We start from the raw sequence: 18,898 nt of genomic DNA on the forward strand, positions 1-18,898 counted from the left end.
GCAATCAAAGGATCTAATCTTCTGATTTGTCATCTTCCCTCCTTCCCCATTCCCCCCATCCCAATCTGTGGCAGAGATGCTGCTGTGAAAAGGAGAGCAATTTCAGGCATTGCAGAGAAGGCTGGACTAACTTAGGGAGCTTCAGAGAGCAGTGTTTACCTGACGTTCTCCTCTTTGTTGCTGCATCCCTTGAAAACCGGCAAGACTAGAGGCAACTTTGAGATAGGTGAGGATGGGAAAGTTGTCAATGTTTAATAACTTTCACCTGTGTTGTCCATTCTTAGGATTTGGTGAAGTAAGAAATGCACTCACCCCACACACTAGTACTTACACCGAGCTCCAGAAAAGGGGTGAAGTTTGGGGCTGGCTTTAGTTCCCTGCTTTCCCTCCTTGTGTTTTTGTTGTGCTTGCTGCAGAGGCTTTGGCAGGAGGACAGGGTCAGTTCACCACCCCTGTTCCTTGTGACACCTGGGCTTGTGGAGTTCCAGGGGTGCTGGAACAGTTGGTGCTGCTGGGAGAGGGGGGTGAACTGTGGCTGAGGGTTGGTGGGTACAGTACAGAAAATCACATTGTGCTGTGCCAGGGCCGCTCAACAACTGCCTGAGCTCAACATGCTCTAGGAGCTCATGGAAGAAGCAGAAATTTAGCTGGTGTCTAGAAAAGATGAGTTTGGCAAATTTGTATGTAAGTATTGGAAATTGTAACTACAGAGCCACAGGAGGCTGGAGAAAACATACTTAACAGTAGACTAGGAGAAATAATCTATTTGGAAGCCTCTTTCAAGCAGTAAGGAAATAGCAGAGTCTGTAAGATTTTATTGTGTGTCTTGTTAAAGACAGTCAATACTGAGTCATAAATTATAGACATGCACTGTAAAGATCAAATTGCTGAGGGTGGCATATATTTGTTCCCTGTGTTGTTTTTGTTTTCTATTGCAGTTTCTACTCCAGTCTTTGTCCTGGAATTACTTTTTTTTTTTTTTTTTTTTTTTTTTTGACTAGAAGTTCCCAGGGGCAGTCAGTGGCAAAGTCCTGAGCAGAAACTCTTTAGAGCCCTTGTAGATACACTCATGGTTTGCCTTCCATGTGTGCTCCTTTGCTTTTATGTATGCTGGATTTTACCTCCTGTTGTTCTGTGTAGTTTGCCAGGGCCCTTGGCAATTTCAGTGTTTCCTTTAAAGATGGTGATTCAGCCCACAAATTTCCAAATATCCCAGTGATTCCTTCTAATTTCTTCTGAATGAAGGTGCTTCCAACATCTCTAAAATACCTCTGCTAGCCAGTGGGTAAGAGAAGCTCCACTTTGGTGTGTGTCTTTGAGTTTATTTTGTTCCTTTTGTGTCTCTTGTCCTCTGACACATTGTGCTGTTCTTTACAGTGCAAGCTTTTACTTCTCATGTTTCTAAAACAAAGCTTAGCCACCTAACCTAAGATGCAGCATTGTGTCAAAAAAACACCATTCAACCCATTTTGTTCAAAGTGAAGCTGCTCCTACTGCAACTACATAAAAATTACTCATTTTTTTTCAATAGATGAGCCTCTTATATTCAGCACACTCATGTATATTTATTTATTTGCAGTTTTCCAATTGAGTGTTTTCATTGCTCAAGATGTTATTTTAACAAGTTGTGGCATCAGAAAAGCTGTTTCTTCCAGAAAACAGCAATTCCTATAAAACAGAAAAGGTCCTGAAAACCCATCCTGATTATTCTAAGATGTTTTGTTCCTTTTTACTCCCTGAAAGGAAATTGCTTGATCTAGGAACTTGCACAGAAATTACTCTCACTTTGCTGCAAAGTGCCAGAAGTACATTATAGTAATCTTCTCATGCACTTTTTACTTCATAAAAGTGCGTGTGCTAACAAAACATGAGTCTTGGCTTTTACATTAATTAAGATGGTCTGCAATATAAGTGGGATTTTTCAAACCATTTTTAAATCAAAAATTTTTAATCATTTCTATCTTTACTTAGAGGATAACCAAATTATGTGAACAAATTTTTGAGACTATATTTGTAGCACTATCTTTAGTTTCTATTTTGGTGGTCCGGCTTGGAGCCAGACTTGTTTTTGTTAACTTGGAGTTTTTCTGGCACAATGCAAAAATGGCTCTTTTTTATTATTCTGAACATTTTGCAAAATCTTCTTTCAGAATAGACTTTTCTAAGTTAACCAATGCTTGTGCAGTTATTTTCTACTTCTTGGAAAACCACAGCTGAAAGGAGCAATTAAAAAACTTGATTGCTGCTTTAAACTTGGAATTTAATCTGTATTTAACACAAGTAAGCCCTCATTTCAAGATTATTTGATGCAGCCGTTTCCCCTGTCAATGTTAATCATACGTTTGGGTATGTGCAGACTGTAGGATCTGGCACTTAGGGATTTAGAAATCATGGGTTCTCATACAAGTGATTCCAGATGAGGAGATTTTTCCTTTGGAGACTCCTGGGCCTTCCCAAGACATAACTTGTACCAGCCAGTCCACACTTGCAACATGATGCCTCTCAAGAGTCATTTGGTGTTGCTGGGCTGTATTGTACTTGGTAAAGCTGCACCGAATTTCTCTCATCCAGACTTGCAAGCAGATTAATATTAGGCCTTACCAATATCAATATAAAAAGAAACACATGAAAAATCGCTGGAGGTGACTCCCTGCACACTCCCTCACTTTCACTGACACTCCAGGATCAGGGAGGTGCTCTGTGCAGAGACAGCTGAGCTGATCCTGGTGTTAGGTGCCCCAGAGCTGTGGCAGCACCTGGGGATGTGGGTCCTGGCAAGTCCCATCCCTGCTTGCTATAAACAGGGTCTCCAGCAAGACAAGAACACAAAGGAGCTGAACTGCTGCTCATCTGTGGCTTTTGGGCAAGGCAGATGTCCATCTCTGTAGTGTGAGGTACAGAGCTAGGATGTACTCACAAAGCAGTCTAAGCATAGGAGAGCACTGGAGCCAAGTCCCACCAGTGCCAACCACGGCAACGACTTAAACCCGCGTGACTGAGCTGTGAAGGATGTGCAGGATGCCAAAGCATTGTACCTGCCTACCTTTACTCTCCTTCCCCCTCGAAATATAAAACTAAGTTTATATAAATGGAAAACACTCATATGCAAATACCAAGTGGATTGCATTCTCAAGTTTTAAATAAATGTCAATAGTCTGAGCATAATAAATAAATAAATAAATAAATAAATAAATGGCTGTATGTGTCTGTTTTATTTAAAGCTCCATTTGGAATTCAGAAATGTTTATTGGAGCCATCAGACTTTTCGCAGCTCTCAAGCAGAGAGAGAATCTTCTGTTGGCAAGTCAGCTCTCAGGTGATGCACTACTCAGGGGTGTGTTACATCAATTAACTGCAACAGCAGTCGCTGTCTGAAATTCAGGGTGATGGGGGGCTCAGCTGTCATCTCACAAGTGCATCACAAAGCTTCTCACGTAAAATCAAGGCACCTCCAGTTGAAACAACCTGGGCAAGCAGCATGAGGACAGAAAATCTGATCATGGACAGTTGTAAGACAGTGTCTTTTGGTTGCTCTCTTGGTGTTCATCATTCTTATACCACAGGAAAAGTTTCCACCATCAAAAAAACTTATTTTAAAACAGGATGAAACTTCACATGCACAGGGTTGGTATCCACAAAGTTTCAGTGTAAACTTTTATTTCTTGGGCAATAAGAGTTTTCACTATCCTCCTGAGGCATTCATAGTCTTCATTTTCATTCTCCCAGCAGACTACAGAGCAAGTAACAAATGAGTACTTTGATTTTTACCAACTTTTAGTAGCTGGCCTGTTTTCCTAATGCAGAAATTATTACACAGATTGTTGTTTTGGCTGGAGGAATAAGTTCTAACACATTGCAGATCTTTAGCAGGGAGAAATTGTTTTGGAGACAACCATGTGTCCTGGGAAAGAGATGAGAGAAGATAAACAAAATAAATGAGCATTTGGAATGAAAATGGTGAGGTAGTAACTGCCCAAAGTGGAAAACAGAATTCAAGTATATTTCTTCTCATGCATGTGAGTAGTTTGGTATCTTGAATCAGAAGAAATCGGCCCCTTCTTTCTAGTAACTGCATGCTCACATCCAGGTAACATTTGCATTTTCAGTTTAAGCAGGAATACTTAATAAGTTAACAAGTCCTAGTGAACCAATAGACTAGTGAACAACTAACCATTGTAATGGTTAATTTGATTTATTGTTAGTCTTTTTTGTTCCCATTACATTTACATACCCATTTGTTTTCAGCTTGAAAATTTAAGAAGGTGTGAGCTTTGCTTTTGATTAGCTATATAGAGCCATCCTGCAGTGCATCACTAATTGGTAAGATTTTAAAGTCATAAAAGCTAGACTGAGTTACAGCATTAGCAATGGAGCTGTCCCCCTTTGCGTTGATTACAGGTCAGCTGAGGATTTCACTGGTGTGGGAAGATGTATGGCTGATGTGAATCAGCAAAGCTGGCCCTGCACTGCACTCATCTGGCCTCCTGCCAGCATCAGAGCCATGCCTGCTTGAAAGCAAGAGGTCACACTCAGTGCACTGCTGAAATATTCCTGTTGTTGGCAGGAGGGTCCCTACTGCAGAGCAGCGAAATTCAACGCAGTCCTCAGGATCAGCCTGGCAGCAGCTCATGGATATGAAGGCACTTTGTCATTCTCTTCAAGATGTGCTGAACAAATCCTTAGCCAAGCAATGGAAATGAGGCATGTTTCCAAGTTGTGTGAGTGAGTTCCAGGGAAGTTCTTGTCAGTAACTCTGTGCATACTCCCACTCTGCCTTGCGAAGAGATGTGTTTCAGCCTGTCCTGGAGAGGGATGAACTTTTGCAGCTTGCTAAGTGCCTGTAACTGCTCTGGCTGAGCCTCAGACTGATTTTTCAGCTCCTTAAACAGACCAAGAGATTAAAAGAAAAAGCATTCTCAATCTGTTTAAGCTGAAATTTTGTTCTGAAAAAATAAGTATTTCCTTTCGAGCAAAAAATTTCTAGAGAAAGTTGTAGGGTGTAAAAAGACACAGACCTATTTCTTACTGGTGAGGAAGAGACAATAATTTGTGAAGGCACCTTTCAAGGACACTATTTGCTCCTTGTCAATACAGATCTACGATACAGATTTGATTATTAAATCTGAACTATTCTTCTTCTAAAGTTTCTTCTGAGTGTTCTCTTTATGTATAGTCACTATACTGTTTGTTTCTTTCTGCCTCTGTTGTTAATCCCTTCTTTAAATTTTAAAAATTCTTTTTACTGTTAATTTGATTAAAACCACCACTGTGAAGTTTTTTCCTTGCCTTACCACTGGGACTTTTACCACGCACCCAGTTTCCCATGACTGTCTTCTCACATTGTATGCCAGAACCTCTCAACGCCCCATCTCCGCATCCTCTGCTTCTGTTGCTTTGCCTGAGGCTTTGCATGTCCTCCCACCTGATCTTTCTTCACACCTTTGAGTGGCATGAATGTGCCTCTCAATCTCAGTTGGTCCTCATGCTTGTGAACACTGTGTCCCTCCCCAGGCCCTCACCCCAGTCCCCACTGGCTTCCCTGTCACCTGCATTTGCTCTCCCAAATCAGCCCTTAGACTAGGAGATTCTCCTGTTCCTCCTGGTGCTTTATTTTCCATCTCACCCACTGACATTCCTAAGCAGCATGGGATCTGGGTGAAAACAGGGCATTGGTTTTGCAACAAACAAACAAACAAACAAATAAATCTTTAAGGCTTTTCATGTCTCTAATCAGGAAAGAAAAACTGAAAATATTCTTGTCCTAATAGAAATCACAGAGGTAAAATGGCACACAGTGGGAGTAAGGAGGATAGATGAAGCAAATCACAGAACCACATAATGGGTAAGGTTGGAAGGAACCACAGTGGGTCATAAGCTCCAACTTCCCTGCTCAAGCAGGGTCCTCCTGGAGAGCATGGCACAGGATTGAGTCCAGACAGTTCTGGAATAACTCCAGGGGGGGAGACTAGACTCCAGAGCCTCTCTGAGCAATTCGTTCCAGTGCTCAGTCACGTGCACAGCACAACAGTTCTTTACCTTCAGGTGGAACTTTCTGTGCATCAGTTTCTGCCCATTGCCTCTTGTCCTATGGCTCAGCACCACTGAGCAGAGCCTGGCTTCATCCTCTTGACACCCTCCCTGCAGATACTAACAGACATTGATGAAATCTCTCAGTAATCTCTTCTCCAGGCTGAACAGGCCCAGCTTCCCCAGCTCTTCCTCTCAAGAGAGATGCTTCAGTCCTTTAATCATCTTAGTTGCCTTCCAGTGGATCCAAGTCCAGGAGCTCCATGTCCAGCTTGTACTGAGGAGTCCAGAACTGGACACAGCACTCCACAGGTGGCCTCACCAGGGCTGAGCAGAGGGGCAGGATCACCTCCTTCCACCTGCTGGCAATGTTCTTCCTAATGCCTTCCAGGATCCCATTGGCTTTCTTGGCCACCAGGGCATGCTGCTGGCTCATGGACAGATGATTGTGCACCAGCACCCCCAGGTCCTTCTCCACAGAGCTGCTTTCCAGCAGGTCACCCCCCAGCCCATACTGGTGCACGGGGTATTGTAAATTTTGCAGCCAATTATTTGTTAATTGGTACTGCCATCACTCAATAATCTCCCTTTTCAGTGTGTCCTATATGCCCATAATACTACCTAAACTGGCTTAATTGTTCCCATTCCACTTCCAAGCTGTCAGGTCTATAGCTGCCATTTCCAGGGCAGCAGAGAATGCAGGAACTCAAAAGAAATGCCACACATGCCTCCTGACTGTTTTTTCCAACTATTCCCACAACAACCTACAGCCTTTTTTTCTGGCTTCAGCATGTCACACTGAGTCTGCAGCCAGCAGCATGTTTGTAAGCAGGTGAATGATTATCTGGAGAGATGAGGCAATGTGGTTTCACTGCGATGCGAAACCTCCCCGCCTCCATGACCTTCTTGATAAGACCGGCCCCACTCGGTGTGGCAGGGGCACTCCTTTTGGAAGATAAAGTAGAGAAACGTATCTTTGGAATATTCTGCAGGTCTGAAAAGGTTTGAAGCACAGCTCTGTGAGCAGCTTTTATTTTTCACTCCAGTCACAAGCCTTATCATGGATGTGACTTTGGGTAACGGTTGCGGTCAAGAGAATTAGGAGCGCATTGAGGTTTGCTACAAGCAACAGAAAACAGCAGAGGCCTGTAGTAACAGAGCATTGTAATTAAGCCAGGTGAAAACTAAAATCACATTGAAACTCTCCCATAATTTAAGGTCTTTGAAATCCCAAAGTACATCTAATGTTTGTAGCTTAAGCAGATACTACTGTTAGACGCCTTAGCTATCTGTCTGAGGTCACCTTTGAGTCAGGGGTGATCTCATGGCCAATATCACACCACATATTCCTTCCCTGCTCTCCTCAGGACTAATGTATGAACAAGTCAATAACTACACCAAAAATTACTTTCAAAAACCCCATAAATATATCAGTTAAAATAATTAGTTTAGACAAACCACTGTTAAATATAAAATGTACTCTCTTCATTTGTGGCAAATTCACTTTTATGGCATTTTACTAAATGAGCTTATGTCAAAATCATTCTCTTGAATAATGAAACATTCTTTTAAAACCTATTAAGGTCCCCAGTCTGTTTCAACCTAGAGGGAGCAAGGCAAATGAGAAATGGACTTGATCCAAAGCCATCTGACTTCAGAGTTTTGCTCATTTTTGGATTAGGTTCTCCCATAAAAAGTGATGTAAGTCATGGTAATGGATACAGAAGCTGTATTACTGGATCACCCAGCAGCACAAATCTGGTATCAGATGTGAACACCTCTGCATTATGCTGAATCAGAGTGAAGAATATGTTAGGTATGTTGATTTCTTGACAGCCACAGGAGGACAAACAATACCACAGCCAAAGAAAGTGTTATGATACTGTATGTAATATCTTACATATAGCTTATATAATAAGAATTCAAACAGCCTGTGTAAGTCTAGGACAGATTATACCTCCTACATACATTTTTTGAACCAGTATGAACCAGCAGAGTGAGTTTGCCCAGCACCTTGCAATTTGTATCTATTAGATGGGTTATGAAACACCCTAAATAATCATGTCAAACCACAGCCTGAGCACGTAATTAAAGAAGCTATTTTAAACAAAATTTCAATCGTACAAGAACAGTCATGTAGCCAAAGTGTCAGAAAACATACATGTGGTCAAGGGAACCCCTCATGTGCTCAGAATAAAGTAATTAGCTGAGAAGTTGCACAAAAGGGACATTAATCCATGATTTCCACATTTCAGTTTGACCACAAACCTGACAATGTTTAGCTAATACCCCAGAGATCATTCCAAGCTGGAAGGATATCTTTCCACTCTCAGCTGGAAATATTAAACAAGAAGTTTTCTGCATGATGGGATCCAAACAGTGCTGCTGTAACATATTAGTGCAATATCTGCAGCTGAGGTTCTCAAGAGGTTCATGTACCAGAGGTCCAGAGGCTCTCCATGGTGCCAGAAGCACACTTTGCACCTGAAAATATGAAAAGGGCACATCCTAGAAAAGTGTTTCCCTGTTGTTCAAATATGAAGTGCTGTTCATTCCCTTACATTTAATAGAAAAAGCCAAGTATCAGGAAGAATGTTTGCATGTACATCCACAAGAATCGAGGATGCCTTTGCAAATTATTTGCACCAAAAATCATTTATTTGAAAAATGCTGTCCTATAAATTCATGCAAAAACTAATCTGAAGTCCTGGAAATACAATAGCATGCATAAATGACACCAGAAACAATAGAGAACCATGCCAGGGTGAATATTCTGCAAGTTATACTTTTGGCTCTATTCAGCCCCATTTATTGAGGACTAATCAGTGTGTTGCAGAAAGTTTTATTACCCTCCCAAACTCATTTGAGATCACTACTAAAGGAAATATAGGCAGTGATTTAACCACAGCAAGTCACTCAAAAGATCAGATACTTAATTTTGCTTAAACAGAAAAGGCAACCTGACGAAGAGAGGAGATATATTTTCATAATAGGGTGGAAAACATAATCATCTGTCTCCAGAGAGGCTATAAGCTTGGCAGTAGGCATTTAACAAATAAAATTTAATCTGGTAATCAGTTTAGTGCTGTGCCTTTACCCTGAAATTGTCTGTGTGAACTCAGACCAGAACATAATTAACACCTGGCACCTGAGCTATGGCCAGGCTGGAGTGAAGACATCTTCATACACATTACTGCATCCATGCCAAGAGTAAACAGAGCTTTCCTGAAAGGAAGAAAACTAACTACTGCACGAGGGAAAAACACAGTGCCACAAAGAAGTCACAGAAAAGTGAGGAGAAAGCTGCAGTTATCCATCAGGTCCTGTTTCCCTGCACAAGAAGGGGATCAGCAGCAGCCACTTGGTAGGAGCACCGCAGTGCCCACAGTCAGTGACAGCATCCCCAGCAGGGTGAAAGATTGCAGTACCCTCAGCTGGCCTGGTAGGAGATGAATGGGCTTCAGTCCCTCCCTGGAAGTAAACTATAACAATTCATAGTGTCTTTTAAGTTGGAAAGAGTCTATATTCTTTTGTAGCTTGCTCACAGTTAGATTTCACTTCAAGACATCATTTAAGTGTGGGAGATGGCCATAAAACAATGAGATGAAGTGTTTTCCTTTCCTCAGTCTGTGTTTAGCAGTGGAATGACAGGTTATATTACTGTGGAGTAAGGACTGCTTTTGCTTACTCACTGAAACATAGTCAGAATCTAAGAGTACTTGAGTTCCTTTTTCAGCCTTTAAATAGCCGTGCCTTTTCACATCTGTTAGTTTTCTGGAACTCAATAGGTAAAATGTCTTTCAGTTTTCATTTTTAAATTCATGTTCTCCATATAGACCGTACATTTCTTAACATTCTATGTTCTATGCGATCCTCTGTAGGCATAAGTCAGTTTTCTTGTGTTTCCTTTTCAAGAGATATTTAAAACTTTCTCAGAAACTATTTTGCTAGTCCTTGATATTCTCAGACATGTATGAAATTTATGTCTGTGCTACTTTCAGTAGCCAAGGCTATTCTTAGTATACATGATCCAAAGAAGTTTGGATGTTGCATGAGTAGTCTGATATAAACAATTGCCTTCAATAAATAAATTAAGTAGAAATATAAAAAGCAGCAGTGTAGTGTAATGTGATTTAGTTTACACAGAAATCAAAGTGCAAAATATTGTACTTTGGATGCCCAATACTGTATTAATATTGAATAAAAATGAGCCACTTACTCCAAGTAGCTTCTCTATAATCCCAATATCCTGTCTTTCCAATGTCAGTACTGGAAAGAGCAATCTTCTAGGCTGTTGGAGTGATCCACTTCATAGCTTATTCCACCTTTCTCAGCTCTCCTCCTGTCTGCACAATTTGAGAAGACCCCAAGACTAATTTCAGTGCCCACTGCCCACCAAGAAGTCAGCACCAGCCAGCACCAGCTCTCCTGGACTTGCAGATTTTGTCATGAACTCCCAAAACAGCTCTTGTCTGATGCTTGATGAAGATGAATCCCATACCCCTCCCCAGAACCCCTGAGCACTGAGATGCTGGGCATCACAAGAGCAGAGCTGGACCACGGCCGAGGGCCTCTGCTCTTCTGGGAATTAAACGACTCTGGTTTTCCAGCCACCTTTAGTCATTATTACATACAAGGAAAATAAGCATAACACATTTTATAGTCTTGCTGGCTGACTCCAAGATATCTATTTCTTTTTTCCTGGTAGGCTGTCAAGAAGATCATCATTAAAAAATTTCACATTTACTCCAGGCTTGGGTCCACTGTTTTTGATAAATTTCATCCTGGCCTTAGGCTGCTGGCTATATACTGACTGTAATTCCCCTTTCACCCCATCACAGTATGATACCTACTAAATATAGCTTTGTTGAAGGGGTAAACTACTTGTGATTGATTTAATTAGGATATTAACTTGTCCTTTAATGTCCTGTCCCCCCCTCCGGTTGGAGCATCACCCTCAAGTCTGTTCTTCTGCCCTCAGGAGCTCAAGGGGATCCCTGGAGAAACCATGTACATAAATAGGGATGATGTTTATGTATGTTCTCTTGACTTTGGATGTGACAAAGCAGGCACCTTCAGTGTTGTCACGCTGAAGTAGCTACTAATATTTCACTATGTGTTAATACTCTTTGCTGAATAGGAACAGAGTTCAGCTTGTGCTTCACTTCCAACAAAAGAGGGACTCTCAAACATGGGCTAATCATGTGTTTTGCTGAATTTTCAGCCTCCAGCAAAACAACCGAAGAACACAGGCAAGCCCACCATCTGAGAGGCCTTCCTTCTTCCCCTTACCAGGGTGCATTACCTCTGTTTAATTGTATTTGAAAATGGTAACATAAATAAATTGCACTGTATGTTCTTTAGTTTTACCATTCTTCCCTGGGAAAGGCTGGTTAGTCCAGAGTACACCAAGTAATAATACTAGAAGGCAGAAATTACAAGAAAGAACAAAGACGCATTCATTTAGCACAAAATAAATATGTTGAGAAAGGAATTACTCAAGACTTGAAAGAATATGAACCCACATTTTTAATTCTTTATGTAACAGTGACAGCAGCCTGAGTAATCAACAGGAGGAAGTAATTGCTTTAAATTAGCATAAACTACGTGCTAAATTTTACTAATAAAACACAGTGGGAGCATTTATACTACTAGATTTTAATAATAAATCTTCTATCTAAAATTGACCGAAAAAACAAAATTAAAAAGTCATGTTAACTGGGAAAACAATTTAAATATTAGGTATTAGATAGGTTTGATTAGGGGAAAAAAATCACAGAACTATCAGAGGAAAAGAGTTGTTATTTTCAGTTCATTGAAGAGAATTCACTGGAGGTGGGGTAGACCAGGCTATGGTAGTTTCTCTGCCTTAGATATCTAAATCCACCTCTCCCCATATCTGATGAATTGCTGTGGTCACCAGCTGCTGGACTAGGCTAGACTGACAGTTTTTACTCTTGACACTTTTCAGTCTCTGTGAATAAACCTTGCCTGGAGCAGGGGCGGGTCCAGGTCCTGCCTCTTGGAGGAAGGACCCAGCCACTGTCCTGAGCAGTCAGTCTTCATCATTCAGTCTTTTTTCACAGCAGTATTTATACACAGTGACACAATATTAAGGGAAGCTTGAAGAAAGCTCGTTGTGAACAACTTTGTGAATTGAATGTTGGGTGGTATTCTAAGAAATGGGAGAAAATTTCTGGCAATGAGGGAGTGGAGAAAACAAAAGCTTTAGTTTTTCCATTCTCATTTTCAGACTGGTTTGTGTAGCCTTTCTTATAAATTAATTAGGATTAACTTAGTGGGAACAAGAGATGGGGAACTTGTACACTTTATTTCTGAACTGGTTTCCAAGTCACTCAGAGCTTGGAAGCAAAGGAAGGACTGAAAGAATGGGATTTCACACCACAAAGACAATTCACAGAGATCAATTTGGTTTCTCAAATTCTTTCCTACACCATCTGCTGTTCACCACTCCTAGTCCTTGACTTGTAAGCCTACCTCTGACCTCTACCTCATGCCAAATATCCTTCATTTCGTAATTGTAGACAGGGCTATTGTCTGTCCACAATTATTCATCTCAGCTTGGGAAGAGAGGAAGAAAATATGGGAAGACACATAACTGCTTCCAGAACTATGCTACTTTCTGTATTTATTTTTCTAAGAGCCGTCAGTCAGATCCTCACTCTGAGTATAGCAAAAGCGATTCATGGTTATTTCCCATGAAACCAGGACTGCCAGCCTAAACTATAGTACTCTTTTGCCAATATGTGTCATGTGGCAAAGAGCATGGAGGGCTTCACTGTTTCAGAGAGAATTTTCTTTTTGCATGCTCAGAAAAAATGACATTCTGTTCAAAAGCAACTGCATGCCAAGTTTACAGCTAAAGCCATTTTTGAGTTATCCAAGCAAGGAAGAAAAGGAAATAGGTATCCCAAAAATGTTTTAATAATAGGAATTTATATTCAGGGTCCGAAAAACTTAAGAGCCTAAAAAATTTCTGTGAATTCTGAAAAGGAAAAATCACTTGTAAGCATATGGGCCAAATATATCATTGAAAATACCAAACTACTGAGCAGATTATAAATGCGTGAAAATGTTCATTTAAAGCTTTAAAATTGGCCCTATCTCCACCATTATTTCCTTAATGAAAAGAGAAAAAGTAGGTTAAGAAACAATTTCCCCCATGTGGATTTTTCCTTTTCAGTTCATTAGAAATAATTCAGAAGTGCTCTTGTCATGTCAAATGAAAAACTCTTAAGAATACTTCAAGGAAATATATCTTCATTATAGCAGGCTCGTTATTTGGGTCTTCCAAAGGTTACCTTGGTAATTTTTTACATTGATTTTCCACAAGTGTAGTTCATGTCCTATTGTACTAGAAACAGCTAAAAATTTCAAGAATGATAAATCATATTTCAATATCACTCTGTACCTTGACTTCTGAAACTGCTTTGGCTGACTTATTCAATGTGCAGGTAAAGAAACAAAGGGAGAAACAGAAGGTGTTGACTGAGTAATCTTACAGAATAAAAGACCACATTATATCTTGTTATCTCAGGTATTTCTTTTTTAAAGTCTCTCCCCTTCTTTATACTTTGGAATAAGGTGACCATGAAAAATAGAGCTTAGCAAAAGAATGGGCATATGAAAAGAAAGACTTTACTGTACCAGTACATCAGTTGAAACTACACAGTATGTTTGGCAGCATGAGGACATGCCTTTCTTTGGAAAAGGTAATTTCATAGATCAAGCAGGGAAGGTGTAATTTGCTTACCTGCGCTTTACAATAAGTCTTCTGCCTCTTTGAATAAATGCACAAAGTCAGTTTTTGGTTGGTTGGTTTATCAACCACCATTTATTTTCATTAATTGCCAGTTTATACCCTTACACAAACATGAGGAAAAATCTTGAACTCATGCATGTTCTCACCCTTCCCTTTCCAAGTCATGCAAAAACCCTTACATCCAAAGAATATTACTAGGAACATGCACTCCAACCAAATGAGTGGGAAGTCAGAGAAGCTGAAGGCTACAAGAGGAAACCACAAGATGTGGCATGGGCAAGTTTCTTTTGTTGGGATTCTTTTCCTAGCACTACTAGAAACCTTCAGGGAGGTGCTCTCAAGCAACCTTTTTTTTTTTTTTTTTTTTTTTTTTTTTTTTTTTTTTTTTTTTAAGAATGGAAATGGAAAAAAGGCGTAGGTGAAAAAGGAGATGCAAATTTTGTCACTGATCTCCCATACCTGGCAGAAATAGCAGGTCATTTTGTTAAGGAGCAAAGTGCCAGTCCATCTCTCCCCAGCCTCCACAGAAAGTGTGTGAGAAAAACACTTCAGAAAAACCAAATGGTTGTGGGGGATCACAAGTGATACAATGAAACAGGCAAAAGAAAAAGTGTTGAAATAGAAAATGGGGATGGTAAAGAGCAGGACTGCTGGGGTTACAGAGGTTATATTAGAGAGGAAAACAAGAGCCATGTGTGCATCCCAAGGCCTCCTCCAAAAGTAAAGAATTGCACCTCAGCCTGTGCAACTGCCTGAACTTGAGGACTTTTCTGCAGACCACATCAAGGGACTGCCTGCAACTACAAGGGGCTCTAGAGCAACACAAGCATCAATTCCCAGGGAGTGGCTTTACAGAAAAGAAAGCAAATAACACTTCTGTGCTATGGGACTGCAGAATGGAAAGGGCTGACTTCTAAGGCTGTGTTCCTGAGAGCCTGGGTGACTCAGGCTGACAGCTGGGGGAGGCATCCTGCTGCACAGCCTGACCGTGCTCCACAAATCCAGAAAGCAGCTTCTTCTGCCCTCAGTCTTGGGGCATTGGGGTGCCCTCTGCTCTCTCTGGCACTGGCTGCATCTGACGAACCACACAACACTCACCTAACCCTCCTGCAGTGGCCCCAGCTGTTCTCTCCCCACTTGAACTGCACATGCCCTCTTGCACACCCTGCCTGGCTCAGCACTTCTCCGGTCACCAAGGCAGATATAACATCTGTATCTTTTTCTTCCTTTCCAAGCTCCTGACTGTGGGGCAGCAGCTTGCTGCATTATTTACGACGTCGCAGTGCGGAGGCCAGGAATGAGGGAGGTTTGCATTCCAAGAGAGCCATTTCTTTCCCATGAAAAGTATGCACAATCCTAACACCCACTGTATGTTTTCTACTACAGACAAATAATTTCCATGATACGTGGTATGTATTAATACCTTATTTCTACCTCTTCCCCTACAACTTTCGCCCTCCACAGGAACATAAAATAATGACAGATTCTGAAGGAAAACAGCAAAAAATTGTCCATTTTCCTTGTATTTATTCTATGCAGATGGGGATGAGTATTTGTAAAGCCTCAATGTACACCCTTTGAATTACTTGTTCATCCTTATTTCATCCTTTTTTCCCCTCTCAAGTACTTCTACAGCTTCATTGACCCCACTCTGCTACCATGGTCAAGCCACTCTCAGGAAAAGTGTGTTCAGTATGTTTTCTCCTAAAAGTCTTGGGCCACCAAAAATCTGAAGATAAAACTGGAAGTACAACTGAAGGCCTGAAGATTGTACAGCCTGCTGCCTGGACACCTGCAGGCCCCATGCCTTGATGCCAGCACCATTTCACACTGCATGACTCCTTTACAGTCCAGCCAGAAAGGTAGGAAAGTTTTAGCTTTAGCTCTCTGCTAGATTGAAGTATTATTATTATTTCATGAGACAGGAACCAAGGCAAAAATACTGAACTCAAATGTAATGTGTATTTTGTAATAACTCTACCTGAAGTTATTAAAATCTTGATCAGTTTCTAACAATATTTGTTACTATATGTTGTTTGTACTTCAGCCCAAGCTTCTACTCGACTTTACCATAGCTACATTTACTCAACCTATATTCCAATGAGGCTCCTTTTTGCATGCACTGCTGTGCCAGGACAGCTGGTGGTGGAGGGGGGAAACAGCCAGCAGCAGAAACTTCTTAAGCTTCTTCAAGGAATCCTGGCTTGAGATGTCCTAAAAGAAATCTCTACCAGTCACATGCTGTATAACGTGGGGTGGTTTTTTTGCCCAAAGGACTCTAAAGTTATGACTGCAGCACTAGAGAAAACGGCCTGGAAATGAGCTTAAGCACTGGACTGCTAATTGCCCATTATGCTTAACTGTAAGCATGTGTCCTGGAAAAGGTTTGGCTCATGTCAGCTCACACTGTCCCAGACAGAATCCAGACCAAGAGATGGTGACTGTGCAGCCCATTCCAGCAGGAAGCATGCACCAGGCAAACACCAGAGCAGCCTCCCCTTTTCCCTCTTCCTGTGCCTAGCTTCACCTTTTCTCACTGCCCACAGACTTTCCAGGGCATAGGACACGTGTTCTCAGCTTCAAACAATGAAAATGTCACTCCAACAATTTTTTTTTCTTTTTCTTTTTTTTTCTTTCCCCCAGGAAAATAAAAAAAGCACAAACATACTAACAGTTGTATCTTAGGTCCATGGAAAGGAAGCAATTGCTTTGTGAAATGGATTGGGTCAGGTCTTGGCACTTGGCCAAAAGGCAAGTGCCTTTACTTGTTTTATTTGGTGTTATAAACATAGTCCAGCTGCAAGAATCTGGTCTTACCTTCACAGGGATGGCAGAAGGCCCCTGTGACACTAAGGTCACTGTCATTTGGACAGTACTGTCAGGCACATTGTGGATGGAGCTGTGAAGGGCCAGGAGCTGGATTCTCATGAATCTCTTGTGATCCTTGTGGGTCCCTTCCAACTCAGCAAATGCTGTGATTTTGTGATCCTTCTGTAACCCTTGAGGGCATTAGAACCAGGAAAGATTTTTTTTTCCTTGTACAGAACAAATGTTAGTTTTGATCCTAGAAACAACAATTGCTTTGTCTGAAACCTCTCTGTTTGAAACAGAGACCCACATAAGAACATCAGGAGGAATGTCCTTCATAGGTAACAATTATCTCACCATCTGTAGCCTTTTTTTACCCTGAGATGTCTGTAGCTTTACAGTAAATTAAGGTGGTTTTTTTTCTTCTCTTTGTTTTTGTTTTTAAGATCTCAACATTTAATTATGTTGAAACAGGAAGCATGCTTCATTTAAGTGATGTCAGAATTTCTTTATTGAGCTGTTTCATGGGAAGAATCCTTACTTCTTTTTCACTGTTTACACTTGAGGTTCACAAAGCCAATGTAAACAGCAAAATGAGTGTAAACACCAGGGGATTTGAAAGCAACAGGGTTTGCCTTAATAAAATCAAGCAAATAGTTAAGCAGCAGGGTTTGCCTTAATAAAATTAAGCAAATAGTTTACTATTTCTCTATACCTATATATAGTTTAGAGGTCCCGAAGAAGTATGTTCCCCTGATTAAACATTCACCATTTTAGCTTTTTGAGGATTTCCTCAAAGAATCAAGGATAGCATTATGTTGGTGATAAACTAATTTTTATTAACTTCAGGGAGAGGACAACTGGGTTGTTGCTTCATTAAACGTGCAGACACTCCCTGAAGTTGCATTCTCTGCACTGCAACACAGCAAGATTTTTTTTCAGTACAATATTCTTAAAGGATTGTTGTCTCTTTCTTGTGGACTGTGCCTTGACTCTAACTGCCTCCTCCTCCTGCTAATTGTGGATGTCCTCTGCTTCCTCTGCGTGTCCTGTAATATTAATGGGGAAATTTCCATAATCCTAGTACTAAAACTCGTGGTTATAATTACTTTCAAAAAAGGCGGGGGGGGGGGGGGGGAGGGGGGAGTGATAAAGAAGAATTTCACCCTGCAAAAAAAAAATATATATATTATCTTGCCCCGATCAATGCCAGAACAAATACTTTTGCTTTCTAACAAACAAACCATAGAAGAGAACATGCAGGTGATGGCTGTTGAATCAAAGTTTAGGAAGAAAGTTATGCAGTTTTAAGAGATTCAAATGTGGCAAATGTGATGAGAGCCTCATAAAGCCAAAATACTCTCAGAATGCTTAAAAGTCTCTGCTTGCCGTTTGTGGCCTGAACAAAGGAGGGATTTTAAAGAACTTAATGTAGGGCTAAAACAATTACTGATTTCTTAGGTTGAACTGAAATCTCACCGGGATTTACAAGAAGCACTGACAGTGTGGATGCTGGAGTAAGTACATGGAAACACGCCTTGTCTCTACGGGCCTCGGCTGACGGGTATTCCCTTCAGCACCGCACCAATCCAGGTGAGCCAGGTAAATACACACCTGGCACCCGAACATCGATCCCAGGAGAAATAATGAAAAGCAGGGCAGATTCAAACAACCGCAACGAACAGCGCGTATATTGCCTCTTGCCAGACTAACTGGGTGTGTCTTCAGGCTGCTGTCACCCTTGTGTTTGCCTGCGCACGTACAGCGAGCAGCCCGGCAACAGCAGACATGGGGGTAAAATTGAGGTTACACGCGCCGGGGCAGTGAAGGCTCCGCACAGAGCAGATCGTGAGCAGGCCGCGGGCACTCCTCTTTCCCGGACGGCCCAAGCCTCGGTGTTCCCAGCGCGCTGCGCAGGAAGGATCGAGGCAGGGAATTCTCCTCTTTAGGGGACCCCGACACCGCTTCCCCCGGGGCCAGGGCGCCGCCCGCGCCGCCGCGGGACTACAGCTCCCAGCGAGCCTTGCGCCGCCGCCATCTTCCCCCTCGCTGACAGCGCGCGTTGCGTTGCTGAAACACAACGCCTTGTCGAAATAAAACCTGTTCTTGAACAAAAGTTTCTCAGAGTGAGCTTTGAGCCTGCAGTGAGGCGCGCAGTTGAAATAACTCGAATTAGCCCTCATGAGCTCGTTGGGTTCACTTTGGCAGGAGGCCAGAGTCTCCACTCCCAGGCTGCTCTGTCTCCCAGAGGAGCTGTAAATCTGCTTTTCTTTCCTGGAG

General features: G+C 41.6%; 1 long non-coding RNA gene across 1 annotated transcript; it reads left to right on the forward strand.

The window, feature by feature from the left end:
- Window positions 1-14,966: 14,966 nt before the first annotated feature.
- On the forward strand, window positions 14,967-18,703 carry LOC136286079 (uncharacterized). Its single transcript, XR_010719738.1, has 3 exons — window positions 14,967-15,219; window positions 15,435-15,672; window positions 18,080-18,703. It is a non-coding gene; the product is annotated as an uncharacterized lncRNA (long non-coding RNA).
- The last annotated feature ends 195 nt before the right edge of the window (window positions 18,704-18,898 follow it).

Source organism: Chamaea fasciata, unplaced genomic scaffold (genome assembly GCF_029207755.1).
Source record: "Chamaea fasciata isolate MVZ Bird 193981 ecotype frontalis unplaced genomic scaffold, bChaFas1.0.hap1 SCAF_2, whole genome shotgun sequence".
Lineage (NCBI taxonomy): Eukaryota > Metazoa > Chordata > Aves > Passeriformes > Sylviidae > Chamaea > Chamaea fasciata.